The sequence below is a fragment of the Perca flavescens genome, chromosome 24 (assembly GCF_004354835.1).
Source record: "Perca flavescens isolate YP-PL-M2 chromosome 24, PFLA_1.0, whole genome shotgun sequence".
Classification (NCBI taxonomy): domain Eukaryota; kingdom Metazoa; phylum Chordata; class Actinopteri; order Perciformes; family Percidae; genus Perca; species Perca flavescens.
In genome coordinates, this window is record NC_041354.1 from 18466170 (window position 1) to 18479977 (window position 13808).

Here is a 13808-nt window from a genome sequence, read left to right on the forward strand (position 1 = left end):
TTTAATGCCTCAGAAACAAGCAGCGTGCAGCTGAGGAACACTGAAACGTTGACTCCTGTTTAGGATTTCATCAGGGAAAACTGCTGGGAGAAATCAATAAACACCATGATCATTTCACACCACAGAGTGGTTTCCCTAGGAGAAGAGGAACAAGACACACCTTTAAAGAGTGTACTTTGATTAATTTAGCATCTTTTTGTGGTCGTTTTGCCTCTATTTCTAGTCTTTTTGCATGTTTTTGTGATTGTTTTGTCAACCTGGACACTGTTTTCCTATGTTTCTGGGTCTAAATGTCAGATGGGAACAACACTCTTTGACATTGATCCAGTATTGAGCAAGAAACAAGCTGCAATGTAACCCTATAGGACAAATGGTAGTGTTACTGTACTGTTTATTTACATGTAAATGATGTTCGCTGTGTGTCGGAGCATGTTGTGACACCTCCTGTCTGCATGCTAAATGTCCTTGTGTTTGTGTTTGAATGAGAGAGAGATTGTAAAGGTAGAAAAGGTGCTAACGTTACATAAATGTGGTCCGTCTACCGTTTAACACGTTACTGTGGGAGACGAGTGGGTGGACGGGTGAGTTTTTCAGTGTCACATCATTTTATTCACATAAATTTGATTGAATACATCGCTTTATTTCATCAATGTAGTCTTTATAATGTTTGCATTGACTACCTGAATTCTACATAGTTTAGTTCGAGACTCGGAGTAGACGTAGAAGGGATTATTAATAATGTGTTTGAGAGGTTTTATTCAAGCTGACATTATTTACAAAACAAGAATATATAATGGCAGCTGCTCGGCTTTACAAAGTGGGAAGACTTTCTGCATCGCCGCTCGTAAGCAACGCTTGTAGTAACAAGGGCCCGAAACGTTGATTTATAAAAACTTGAACCTTAAAAAGAACAAAAGCAAAGCAAACTGAAAAAACTATTTTACTTTGCAACATTCTGCATTACAAAGGTGATAACAGCAAAAAACGGTCTATAAAACATGCTCAACCAACAGAGCTCAGTCTTTAAAGGTTGTACACAACAGTTAACCTGTCTATTATTTCCTATTCATGCTAAAATATATTTGCACTGGCAGAACCAGCAGCATCGGCTATACAGTGAACAGCACTGTTAATTCATTTTTCATTTTATGTCAACTTTGAGAGGTCAAAACCAAGACAAGACCGAGACTTTGAGGGGTCTAGACCGAGACTTTGAGGGGTCTAGACCGAGACTTTGAGGGGTCTAGACCGAGACTTTGAGGGGTCTAGACCGAGACTTTGAGGGGTCTAGACCGAGACTTTGAGGGGTTGAGATATCAGGCTACAGATAAAAAACAAAAACGCAGAAAATAGCGGCAAAAATGTCCAGTCAGTATTACTGTGTACAGTGCAGGTGAGCTGCCTGTTTTTAACGTTTCAAATGATTTAAACAAAACCATGTTTGGAAAAAAATGACGTGTTCCATTGGGCGCGGGGCCCAGCACCCCTGAATCTGGTGAATCTGATGAAACACTGTGTGAGCGCCAGTCACAGCTGATCTGAGCTGCAACAGCTTTCTGCTTAAAATGCAAAGTAGCTCTAATGTTAACAAATGAGCTGCCAGCCGCCGCACACACACCGGGCCTGAAACGCATGAATCATAATCAATCAATCCGTCAATCAATCATTGATCCAGGCGGTTAGAGCCGCCGGGAGGGTGGGGTGGTAAATGAGTCCCACTGGGACGCTGTGAATCTGCCCAGCAGGAATAGTAACCCTCCAGTCGTGTGAAGTCGTCACAGTTCCTCCACCTGTCGTCTTCCCTCAGAGACCTGTGTGTCTAATTCTGCCGTCGACTCTTTCAACATTTTTGTCACCTTTTTCAATGCCTTTTCTCAAAATGTTTACGTCATTCACTGGGTTTTTGTCCCATTTTCAGTTGCCTTTTTCACTGTTTTGGTCACAGTTTTAGTTGCCTTTTCCAGGTTTGTAGTCAGTGTTCTTGTCCCCTTTTCCGTCACCTACTTACAGTATTGCCTTTTACAACATTTTCGTTGCCCTTTTCATCACATTTTTCATTGCATTTTTGTAGCCTTTTCCAGGGTTTAGTCTGTTTTTCTCACCGTTTCCATCACCTTTTCAGTCGCAATTTAAGTGTTTTCATTGCCTTTTTCGTGGCCTTTTTTGTGACATCTGTTGTTGCTTTAGATTGGCCATGTGTGGACAGAATAAAGAGTGACTCAGCGTAAAAACAGCAACAGACTGCGTGACTGATCTTCAGAAATAATCTCCTTAATTCTCCATTCTCTCCACCGGGCCAGGTGACGCTTTATATGAAGAGTTGTTTCATCGGGAGGCAGCAACAGGGGGCTAATATAATCGACTCGACACTCGCCATGTCAACAGTCTCCTTGTCTCCTTCTACATCTTCCAGTACGTGGTGCTTTGTGTGCAAATTCTCACTCTGTTCGTTGCCCTGACAACAACTAAAAAAAGGCAAGGGCAACACTTGTTTAACGGCGCTGTTGCCACAGAATATGAATATTTCTGTTCTCTAGTGATTTTATTTTTTGTTATATGAAATAGAAAATGAACTTCTACCCTTGTTTGGGTTCTTCCCTACAACGTCCCGATTTACTGTTGTTTAAAAAATACTTCAAACTAGGGTTAGGACCTAGGGTTTTTAAATCCTTTTTTTAAACATAAAACCGCCCCGAAATCACCATCACAAAACCCACCAGACTCCATGTATGACTCCCCTCCCCGTCACCGAGGTTCTTCAGGGTCAGCCACTGCACGTGTCGAAGACGGCATGGCCTCTCGCGCCGCAACGCCGCAGTTGCAGGCGACCGTGTAGTGTCGGCTGCCGCAGTCCCACTGGCGAGAGTGGACCTCGAACTCCCTGACGATGCTCCGGTAAAGAACAAAGGTGCTGGTCTGGTGGTTTTCATATCGCCTGCACACAGCAGATTGACAGAAGCTCATAAAGATATGTCAATATCTGAGTTAATCTGGTGTTTTATAAGGCCTAGCTTTTATACGCCTGCTGATAACTGAGTTTAAGAGGTAAATTAGGCCTACTTTCAGGGTTACTTTGGGCGGGGGGTTCAGCCTGGACCCTATTTTCCTGTTTTTGTGTCTAAGTGACTGATCTTTGACATTGGTCCAGTAGTAGGCGAGATGAAACAAGCTACAATGTAAGTTATCAGGCAATTGCGCACCTTCAATTTACGTACACAAAAGTGCTGACAGACTCAGATTATTATTCTAAGTGTCTGACAACATTATGGAAAGGATCCCTACAGAGATAGACCTATCTGTTAAAGAGTAAGATCCTTTTTTTCAACATAAAAACATCTACAAAATTGCTATCGCTAAACTCCACCAGACTCCATGTAAATAATCAGGACTTTTATCATCGTAAAACACACTTCATTCAAAGTGGACAGAAACTAAATAAAACTATCAAAAGCCGTCTTGTTTCATCTTTCCACTGTTCCAACAATCACCACTCTGGTTTGGTTGAAATAAACTCTTAATTCACCCATTTACATGTGGAGATATGCTGGCTCTATACACGCTAAAAGTCCTGATTATTTACATGGAGTCTGGTGGAGTTTGGTGATGGGGATTTTGGGGCTGTTTCATGTTAAACTAAAAGGATCTTACTCTTTAACTAAAAGGTCTATCTCTGTAGGGATCCTTTTCATAATGTTGTCAGACATTTAGAATAATAATCTGAGTCTGTCAGTGGCCAAACAAGAACTTTCAGTGGACGCTAACTGATGCTGAACATTAGTCCTGTAGGGTTACATTACAGCTTGTTTCACGGCTGCCCGTTAGTTAAAAAAAAATATGTTTATTCTTCTTTTTGGATCATTTCCATTCTGGGCGGGGGTGCTTTTAATGCCAGGAACCTTGAGAAGAACTGATAAAAGTGTATCAAAGTTTTAACGTCTACATCAGCCAGTCTCGGCACAAACTACGCGGTTACGTCTCGGCAAATTTGCAATCCAAACACTAGCTGACCTGAGACCCGCTGCCAGTTACCAAAGTGATTGCTTGAAAGGCAACAAGGAAGCTGTTTCTCCAGACGCCCGCGGCGCCCCGTGATGGATTATGGGTTCTGAATTTACAAAGACATCTGTCATAGCGATATCTGAGAGAGTTTCAGACACAGCAGGAGTCTAGGAGACGCTGAGTGGGATTGGTTTCTAATTATACGGAAGGTCTCGAGACACTCGGGTGTGAAAGGTTTTAGAAGTAAGAAATTGGAAATGGATCAGAATAATGTTGACATATGCAGTGGAGTAACTTAAAGGGAACCTTTTATATACTGTTTCCTTTCTTTGCCTTTTTCTGTTTTCTCTTGCATTTTTCGGCGCTTTTTTCGCGGCCTTTTCAACATTTTGCTTTTTGGGTTTTTTTATCGCCTTTTTCAACATTTTGCTAAAATAGAGCTGAAATAAAAATCAGATGAAGACCTTTGAGTGATAAGTTTGAGAACCCCTGATGTATTGATTAACTGTTTTTAAGTTTAACAATTTGAAACTCCTTTTATAGTCCATCCATCCATCTTCGTCCGCTTATCCGGTGTCGGGTCGCGGGGGAAGCATATAGTTCCTCTATGAAATAATGGATTAATGAATGAATTTGAAAACCAATTTATTAATTCCTGCTTTAATGTACAATTACATATTAAATAAAGAAATGTTTCGATCTGCTCTAGCAGATGGCGGGGTAACGGAGAGAGAGAGGGTGTCTGCTGCTCTTGTGAACATGCATGGCTATCTGCCGCTGCTGTCCGAGTTGATGATGGTCAACCTTTTAAACTCGCCGCGTGACCATGGCAACAACAGAAACCACAGTGAGGAAACGGTGTAGGAGCAAATGTGTTTCGTGGTTCTGTTCAGGGACTTAAAAGCACCAAGGGAACTAGAGCTGCAAAGATTCATGGATTAGTTATCAACTTTTAAATTAATCTCCAACTATTTAAATAATCATTTTTTATGTAAAAACAGTGAAACTTGTGTGATATCAGCTTGTTAAATGTGAATGTTTTCTAGTTTCTTCTCTCCTCTGTGACATGAAGTGGAAAGTCTTTTGTGAAAGGTTTTTCACAATTGTTTTGACATTTTTGTTGCTTTTTTCCAACATCTTTGTTGCCTTTTTGTGTGACGTTTGTGATGCTTTTTGGCCAAAACCCATTACAACTACATACCCCTTAAGAACTTAACCCATGTGCTGTCACAAGTTACAGTGATATGAAAAAGTTTAGGGACACCTCTGAGGCTGCATAATAATTTGTCACAGAAAAGTATCACAGTGGCATGCCATTCATTTTCTAATAAAAGCTGAGTACTGGGGTATTTTCCAGAGAAAGATTTTTAATGTAGAGATATTAAGTTGTATGAAATTAAATCTGATGTAAAAAATAGGCTATGCAAAAATGTGGGCAGAGTGGGCACCCTTGATTTGAATACCTGTTACTACTTAGCACTGATTAATTGGAACACACAATTGGTTTGGTGAGCTCATTAAGCCTTGAACTCCATAGACAGGTGCATCCAATCATGAGAAAAGGTATTTAAGGTGGCCAATTGCAAGTTGTTGTTCTCTTTGACTCTCCTCTTAAGAGTGGTAACACGGGGGCCTCAGAACAAGGCTACAAAAAGCTATCGCAGAGATGAAAGCTATCAGTGTCCACTGTGAGGAACATAGTGAGCAAATGGAAGACCACAGGCACAGTTCTTGTTAAGGCCAGAAGTGGCAGGCCAAGTAAAATATCGTAGAGCCAAAGGCGAAGGATGATGAGAACGGTCATAAACAGCCCACAGACCACCTCCAAAGACCTACAACATCATCTTGCTGCAGATGGTGTCACTGTGCATCGTTCAACAATTCAGCGCACTTTGCACAAGGAGAAGCTGTACGGGAGAGTGATGCGGAAGAAGCCTTTTCTGCATACACGCCACAAACAGAGTCGCTTGAGGTATGCAAACGCACATTTGGACAAGCCAGCTTCATTTTGGAATAAGGTGTTGTGGACTGATGAAATAGAGATTGAGTCATTTGGTCATAAAGGGGCGTTATTCATGGCGGCAAAAGAACACAGTGTTCCAAGAAATACACTTGCTACCCACAGTAAAATTTGGTGGAGGTTCCATCATGCTGTGGGGCTGTGTGGCCAGTGCCGGTACTGGGAATCTTGGTAAATTTGAGGGTTGCATGGATTCAACTCAATATCAGCAGATTCTTGAGAATAATGTTGAAGAATCAGTCACAAAGTTGACCGGGGCTGGATATTTCAACAAGACAACAACCCAAAACACTGCTCAAAATCTACTCGGGCATTTATGCAGAGGAACAAGTACAATGTTCTGGAATGGCCATCCCAGTCCCCAGACCTGAATATCACTGAAAATCTGTGGGATGATTTGAAGCGGGATGTCCATGCTCGGCAACCATTAAACCTAACTGAACTGGAGATGTTTTGTAAGGAGGAATGGTCCAAAATACCTTCATCCAGAATCCAGACATTCATTAGAGGCTATAGGAAGCAACTAGAGGCTGTTATCTTTGCAAAAGGAGACTACTAAATCTTGATGTGATTTTTCTGTTGGGGTACCCAAATTTATGCACCGGTCTAATTTTGTTTTGATGCATATTGCACATTTTCTGTTAATCCAGTAAACCTCATTTCACTACTGAAATATTACTGTGTCCATCAGTTATTTGATAGATCAAAATCTAATTGCTGATCCAAACACCCAATTATTTATTGGGGTGCCCAAACTTTTTCATACGACTGTATTGTCAAAATGAAAAAAACAATGGATGCAAACTTTGCGCACAGATATGGAAATACTCTATTTTTTTTCCGTATCCCTAACCGCTGACCCTGGGCTCCGTAGACGCTCACTTCCGTTGTGCCTAAAACAAAATGAGTTCTGTTGAGGCTTCTGCGTTTGCATTAAGGCTTTTAGATTCATGTTTAACCATCTTAGCCACAGTACAAACCTCTTGAAATGTTCAAGAGAAATGTCTGCAGATGAAAACAGCAGAGAGGGTGTGCTCTCCAACCTCCCCCATCCACAGCACTGACAACGTTGGCTAAATGGGCCGGTTAACCACCCGTCTGCAGAGACTGACAGCTTTAAGTGAACAGAACCAAGTCAGCATATCTGATAATTTGGCAATTGTCGAAGTGTGTGTGTGTGTGTGTGTGTGTGTGTGTGATGGAAGGATAGATAAAAGGGTTAGCAATGGAGGTGTTGAAGATCCCGACCTCCTCCTTCTCCTCGTCTTTATGTCTTGTCAATTCCTGGCGAGGGGCCATTCCTCATTTCATCGTTTTCATCATCTCTCTTGACCTTTTCTGTTGGGTGGCCTCCCTCAGCACCACATCGCCTTTGTTCCCCAAGAACGCTGCCAACTCTGGCTCAAACTTCCCTTCCCCTCTCTCGCTACCCCCACAGATGAAGTGTCAGATGTTGTAAGTGTCAGACGCAGGCAGCTCTCTCAGTGTCATCCACCCGTTAATTTAAAAATGGCTCTCGGTGGCTTACAATCCTGTCCTTGACTTCTCTAATGCGACATCTGCAGGGCCAATTCTGTGGCAGCGACAGTTTGACACACCGTTCAGCTGTTCAGCGGCGAGGTGTGCACGTCACGTATCAGGACTGATCAGACGCAATGAATCCTGCAGGAATATACAGTTGAATGTGTTTGTTTGTCATTTAGATTGGTTGTTAAGAGCTCAATGTCCGGCGATTCATAGAAAATGTTTAAGATCTTTAATTGGGCTGGCACTGGCCATGGATGTGCTTTCACTGAGAACCCTCTCATTCTTATCCAAAACTGTAGCTTTAATACCATTTTGGACTACAATAAAACTGAGCTAATTCTATCATTATGAAACCTGTTGATTACAGGGTTAATGTACAATGTGTCATACACCGCACATACCAAAACATGTCGACAAGGAACAATGTTTGGACCTGAGTCGTCAGACATTGTCTGGAAAAGGGCTTAGCTCGTCAGCTACATTTCATCAACTAACCATGCCAGTAACCAAGCTTCCTACACTGCCCAAATCTTATTATCAACTGTCTCCTATGTCACGCTCCGGTCATGTTGTTAGTTGTCTTTCACATTCTTACTTTGCTCACTTCCTGTTTTATTTTGATACTCACTGTTTGTTTGTGTTGCAGGTCACTTTCCTTCCAGTCTTTGTCTGCCTTCCCGCCTTGTCTGATCACCCTTATGTCCTGCACCTGTGTCTAATTGTCTCCACTCCTCCCTCATGTGTATATAATCACTCCTTTTGCCTTTCGTTCGCTGCCAGAAGGTCTTGTACCCTTGTGTCTTGCGTACCAGCCTTTTTTCCCCTGTGGTTTTTTCGGACCATTTCTGCCTGTTTTTGACCAAAGTCTCTGCCTAGTGTTTTTGGAAACCCGTGCATGATTTGTACCGCTTTTGTACAATAAATCCCCTTTTGTGACTTTAACTGCGTGTCTGAGTCCTGCATTCTCAGAGTCCCATGTTTGCCCCAGTAGTTTGCCTCATATATTAAGAAAGAAATGAGAAATACTGGTACTCTTTTCGTGAGCATTTCATTAGGTCCAACATTACCTCATCTTTGGATCTCAGCAGACGATCCAGGCAGCACTGTAATGACCTGCTTTAATGACATGGCTCTTGTATCCACTTAAATTACCTTACAAAGATTCTCCTGCTCCTGCTGTCTCTTGCTGCTTGGCAGTTCTTCATTTCACAGAAATTATTCATGAACCTTCCTGATGTACAGTAATAACTCCTTCAAACCTTTGTGGATTATCATTTTGTTGCAAGGGACTATAAACTAATTTCTAGAAGGGCACTAGGAAGTAGGAAAATTTGAATGGTAATTCGTACAGTGTTTGGTGAACACAGTTTTCACAGAGACACCTAATTGTCATGTTTCATTGAAGCATTTAGATTGGTTGCTATTTTAGAAATGAGAATTATTCTACTCAAGTGTACTGCTTTCTTTTTTTTTTTTTTTTTTTTTTTTTTTTTTTTTTTTACAATTTCAATGCTTATTTGCCGGTTTGTTAATGTTTTTTAGATGCTTTTTTGATGCGTTTCTTGATGCTTTTGCCATTCTTTTTAAAACTTTTTTAATGCTTTTTGGATGCTTTTAAATAGCTGACTGCTATGGAATCAGCTAATGGGTATCCTTTTAATAAACAAACAATTTTATGATGATTTTGCCTTTTTTTTTTTTTTTATGCTACAGAAGCTTTTGGCACTTTTTTTACGCTTTAACCCTTGATCTATTCAGGGTCATCCCTTCAAGATATATGAATGAATATAAATATATCCAAGACACATGTAACTACCTTAAAATCATGTTGCAGGGATGGGCTGCTTGAATGAATGACATGTAGAGAAACCAGTACCTGAAATGGGCCAGTACCAAATATCAATACTTCAGATTTTTGTCCACATGAGTACCCTTACTTCTTCTTAACAATATTAATATATAAAAGGCTGATATTCATACCAAATAGGCTATATATCATGATTTATTACGAAAGAACGAGATCCAGGGTACAAGCGGCTGAAATGGGTTTCCTCAGGAGGGTGGCTGGCGTCTCCCTTAGAGATAGGGTGAGAAGCTCAGTCATCCGTGAGGAGCTCAGAGTAGAGCCGCTGCTCCTTCGCGCCGAAAGGAGCCAGTTGAGGTGGTTCGGGCATCTGGTAAGGATGCCCCCTGGGCGCCTCCCTAGGGAGGTGTTCCAGGCCCGTCCAGCCTCGGGGAAGACCCAGGACTAGGTGGAGGGATTATATCTCCAACCTGGCCTGGGAACGCCTCGGGATCCCCCAGTCAGAGCTGGTTAATGTGGCTCGGGAAAGGGAAGTTTGGGGTCCCCTGCTGGAGTTGCTCCCCCGCGCGACCCGACACCGGATAAGTGGAAGAAGATGGATGGATAGATATTCAAGATCTGAGCCAGTGCCTTTATCAAGGCCACTGACTGGATAACCCAATCTACATGTTTTGATGGTAGGGGAAACCAGAGCACTGTTACAGCTAAAAACTGACCTAAGGGTTCCCAGTGTAAAGTGTGGATTCCCCAGGCCAGCAGACAGCAGCTTCACTACTGAGTCCTGCAGGTTGTTGTTACTCAGATCAGTCAGGATCTCAGTCTTGTTGAAGTCCAGAGGAAGTCAACACTCATCCAGATGAACACAACTTGGAAATCTTCAAACCTGCAGATTCCTACTTCTTTGGTTTCACTAAAGAAGCAATCAATGTGTTCCGCAAGGCTGTATTTTATTTTTTTGTAATCTTTCAGCACATTCAGCTCTCTGAAAGCGAATGGAAATATGAACTAGATGTCCTGGTTGGCTTTGTCTTCAGCCCAGTCCAGAGTGAACTTCTGTGTTAAGACTGTTTAACCACTTCCATTGTCATCACTGTTCTGATTGGTTCTTCTCTTCCCGGTGGGGCTTTAAACATAGACCGTATACACTGTGAGCAGAATTATTAGGCAAATTAGTATTTGGCCCATATCATAATTTGTATGCATTTTTCCTTTCCATTCCAACTCCAAGCTATATAAACTTGAATGCTTATTGGAGTTAAGCATTTCAGGTGATGTGTTTTTGTGTAATGAGGGACGGTGTGGCTTAAGGACATCAACACCCTATATCAAGGTGTGCATAATTATTAGGCAGCTTCTTCTCCTCAGGCAAAATAGGCAGAAAAAGAGATTTAACTGACTCCAAAAAGACAAAAATTGTAAAGAGTCTTTCAGAGGGATGCAGCACTCTTGAAATTGCTAAAATATTGGGGCGTGATCACAGAACTATCAAACGTTTTGTAGCAAATACTCAAAAGAGTCGCAAGAAACGTGTTTAGAAAAAAAATGCAAATTAACTGCCAAAGATTTGAGGAGAATCAAACGTGAAGCTACCAGGAACCCATTATCGCCCAGTGCTGTCATATTCCAGAACTGCAACCTACCTGGAGTGCCCAGAAATACAAGGTGTTCAGTGCTCAGAGAAATGGCCAAGGTAAGGAAGGCTGAAATCCGACCACCACTGAACAAGAAACATAAGTTGAAACGTCAAGACTGGGCTAGGAAATATCTGAAGACAGATTTTTCAAAGGTTTTATGGACTGATGAGATGAGTGACTCTTGACGGACCAGATGGATAGGCCCGTGGCTGGATCAGTAATGGGCATAGAGCTCCACTGCGACTCAGACGACAGCAAGGTGAAGGTGGGGTGATGGTATGGGCTGGCATTATTAAAGATGAGCTAGTTGGACCTTTTCGGGTTGAAAATGGAGTCAAAATGAACTCCCAAACCTACTGCCAGGTTTTAGAAGGTACATTCTTCAAGCAGTGGTACAGGAAAAAGTCTGCATCTTTCAAGAAGACCATGATTTTTATGCAGGACAATGCTCCATCACATGCATCGAAGTACTCCACTGCGTGGCTAGCCAGCAAAGGCCTCAAAGATGACAGAATAATGACATGGCCCCTTCCTCACATGATCTAAACCCTATTGAGAACTTGTGGGCCCTTCTTAAACGGAAGATTTACGCTGAAGGAAAACAGTACAGCTCTCTGAACAGTGTATGGGAGGCTGTGGTGGCTGCTGCACAAAAAGTTGATCATCAACAGATCAAGAAACTGACAGACTCCATGAATGGAAGGCTTATAACTGTTATTGAAAAGAAGGGTGGCTATATTGGTCACTGATTGGTTTTTGTTTTTTTTCAGAAAAGTTTCAATTGAGTTGTTTGTTGATTATTCTCACTTTAACAGATGAAAATAAACAATTGAGATGGTAACATTTTCATTTTTCATTTAGCTGCATAATAATTCTGCACACATAGAGTTGCCTAATAATTCTGCACACATAGGTTTTCTCATTAGAAAGCCAAAATCTCACTTTTACTTCCTTAAATATTCAGGATTGAGGTTTATTAACATTTTGTATTGACTGTGAGCGCTGTAGTTGTTCAATAATAAAATTAATCCTCAAAAATACAACATGCCTAATAATTCTGTACACAGTATATAAGAATGGGCCAACAGATTCCGTGTCTCTGGACGGAGACCAGTGAAGGATATTAGAAGCTCTTTTCCGGTGAGTGCTGAGCGTTACTGAGCCTCAACTGAGAGAGACGACGTAAATGTGACGTGAGCAACCTGTCAGAAAGTTGGAAGTCTTCTGGTAGCTGTGACAAGAGAAATCTCAATCATTCCCAATCTTACAGAGATGGAGATATATGTAAGGAGATAACATGGGCACAGGCTCATTATTGCTAACTAAAATGCTAGTTAACATTAGTAATTAAACCTAAACAGCTCATGTAAGTCCAAACTGCCTGCAAGCTTCTCCTGTACTATACGGTAATTCCTCTACTATGCGACAGTAAATCTCGGGGTTATGAGATTTACTGCTACGGAGCCATAACGTGAGGTACAAGGTAATGGAACCTTTTATACACTGTAATGTTTCTTTAGAAATAAACAATGGACAAATTCAGATGTAAAGTTATTTGCTGTCAAAGTGACGTCAAAATGAATGGGAGTCAATGGAATGCTAACGGGAGGAGATCGCTTTGTAGAATCAAAATGGCGCCATAGGAGGTTTGAGTTCTGAAGCGAAGCTTACCCCCCTGGCTTTAAAGATGTCTTCATGTCCGATTGTTGATTCTGGTCTGTCTGGTTTTCTGGATGCTTTTTCAATCTGTCTAACCTCTTGTTCATCATTGACCTCTGCAGTCCCTCCCTTTGTGATGTAGATCTCTGTGTACATCTGATTCAGTAGGGTTGGGTTTCCTGCTTTAGCAATCCACTCAAACACACACTGGAACTTCCTCTGCAGGTTACATTTGAGTTTACGTTGGCTCACTGAAGCATTAGTTTCTAAATGAACAAAGAAATAAAACTGGTGAGTTGATGTTAAAATACATTCTGATAATCATAAACTTTTAAGACATCAAGATGGTTCATAGAAGCGGGAAATAGGGGTGCCGGAGGTGCTGCAGCACCCCCTGTTTAGTGCCCTATATTTAGATAAAGGGTACTACCTCTGTTGGTGCAGCAGCACCCCCTGTTGGCAAACTGCGATCAAACCCGGATTACCCAATGGGCATTAATCATTATGGTGATAATTATCCAATCAGAATAAAATAAAAGTTGTTTACAAAAAATGAAGTCTCGTGATTGTGTGTTTTATAAGTCAGTATGATGATTGGACAGGTAATGATTGGGAGAAGGCCACATGCACTGTGTAGATTGGCTAATGCTAAAGGTGGGTGGGCATAGAGCAGGTTGTTTACATCGCACTGATCCAAGATCAGCTTTCTAAGAACGAGTTGAGATTGAAAGAGTGGAATTAATTTGTAACTGATCCCCGGTCAGATTGGGTTGTATCAGCGAGTGAAAGTGTGGAAAAGGAAGAGGAAGAAGTGGCTGCTATAAAAAAAAAAAAATGTCTCGCGTATAAATAGCTTTTTTTAAAAGAGCTGGAAATGACGAAGAGGAGGATGTCGAGGAGCTAGCCAACGTTAGCTTGGAAGAATCGCTGCCTTTACCAGCTACACTCAGCCACAGCTAACGGTGGCTAACGTTAACTTTAGCGAAGTTGTTGTGGAAAAAGACAGAGATGAGGCCGGCGGTCATCAGCATTACAGAACAAGGTAACGGCCCCTCAGGTACCATCATCTCTGAAGGCCCTGCACTACGGGGACCGATTACAGAGACCGTCCGGGAGGAAGTTATACCCAGAGGGATATTAGCCTTTCAGAATCGGCGGCTAAATG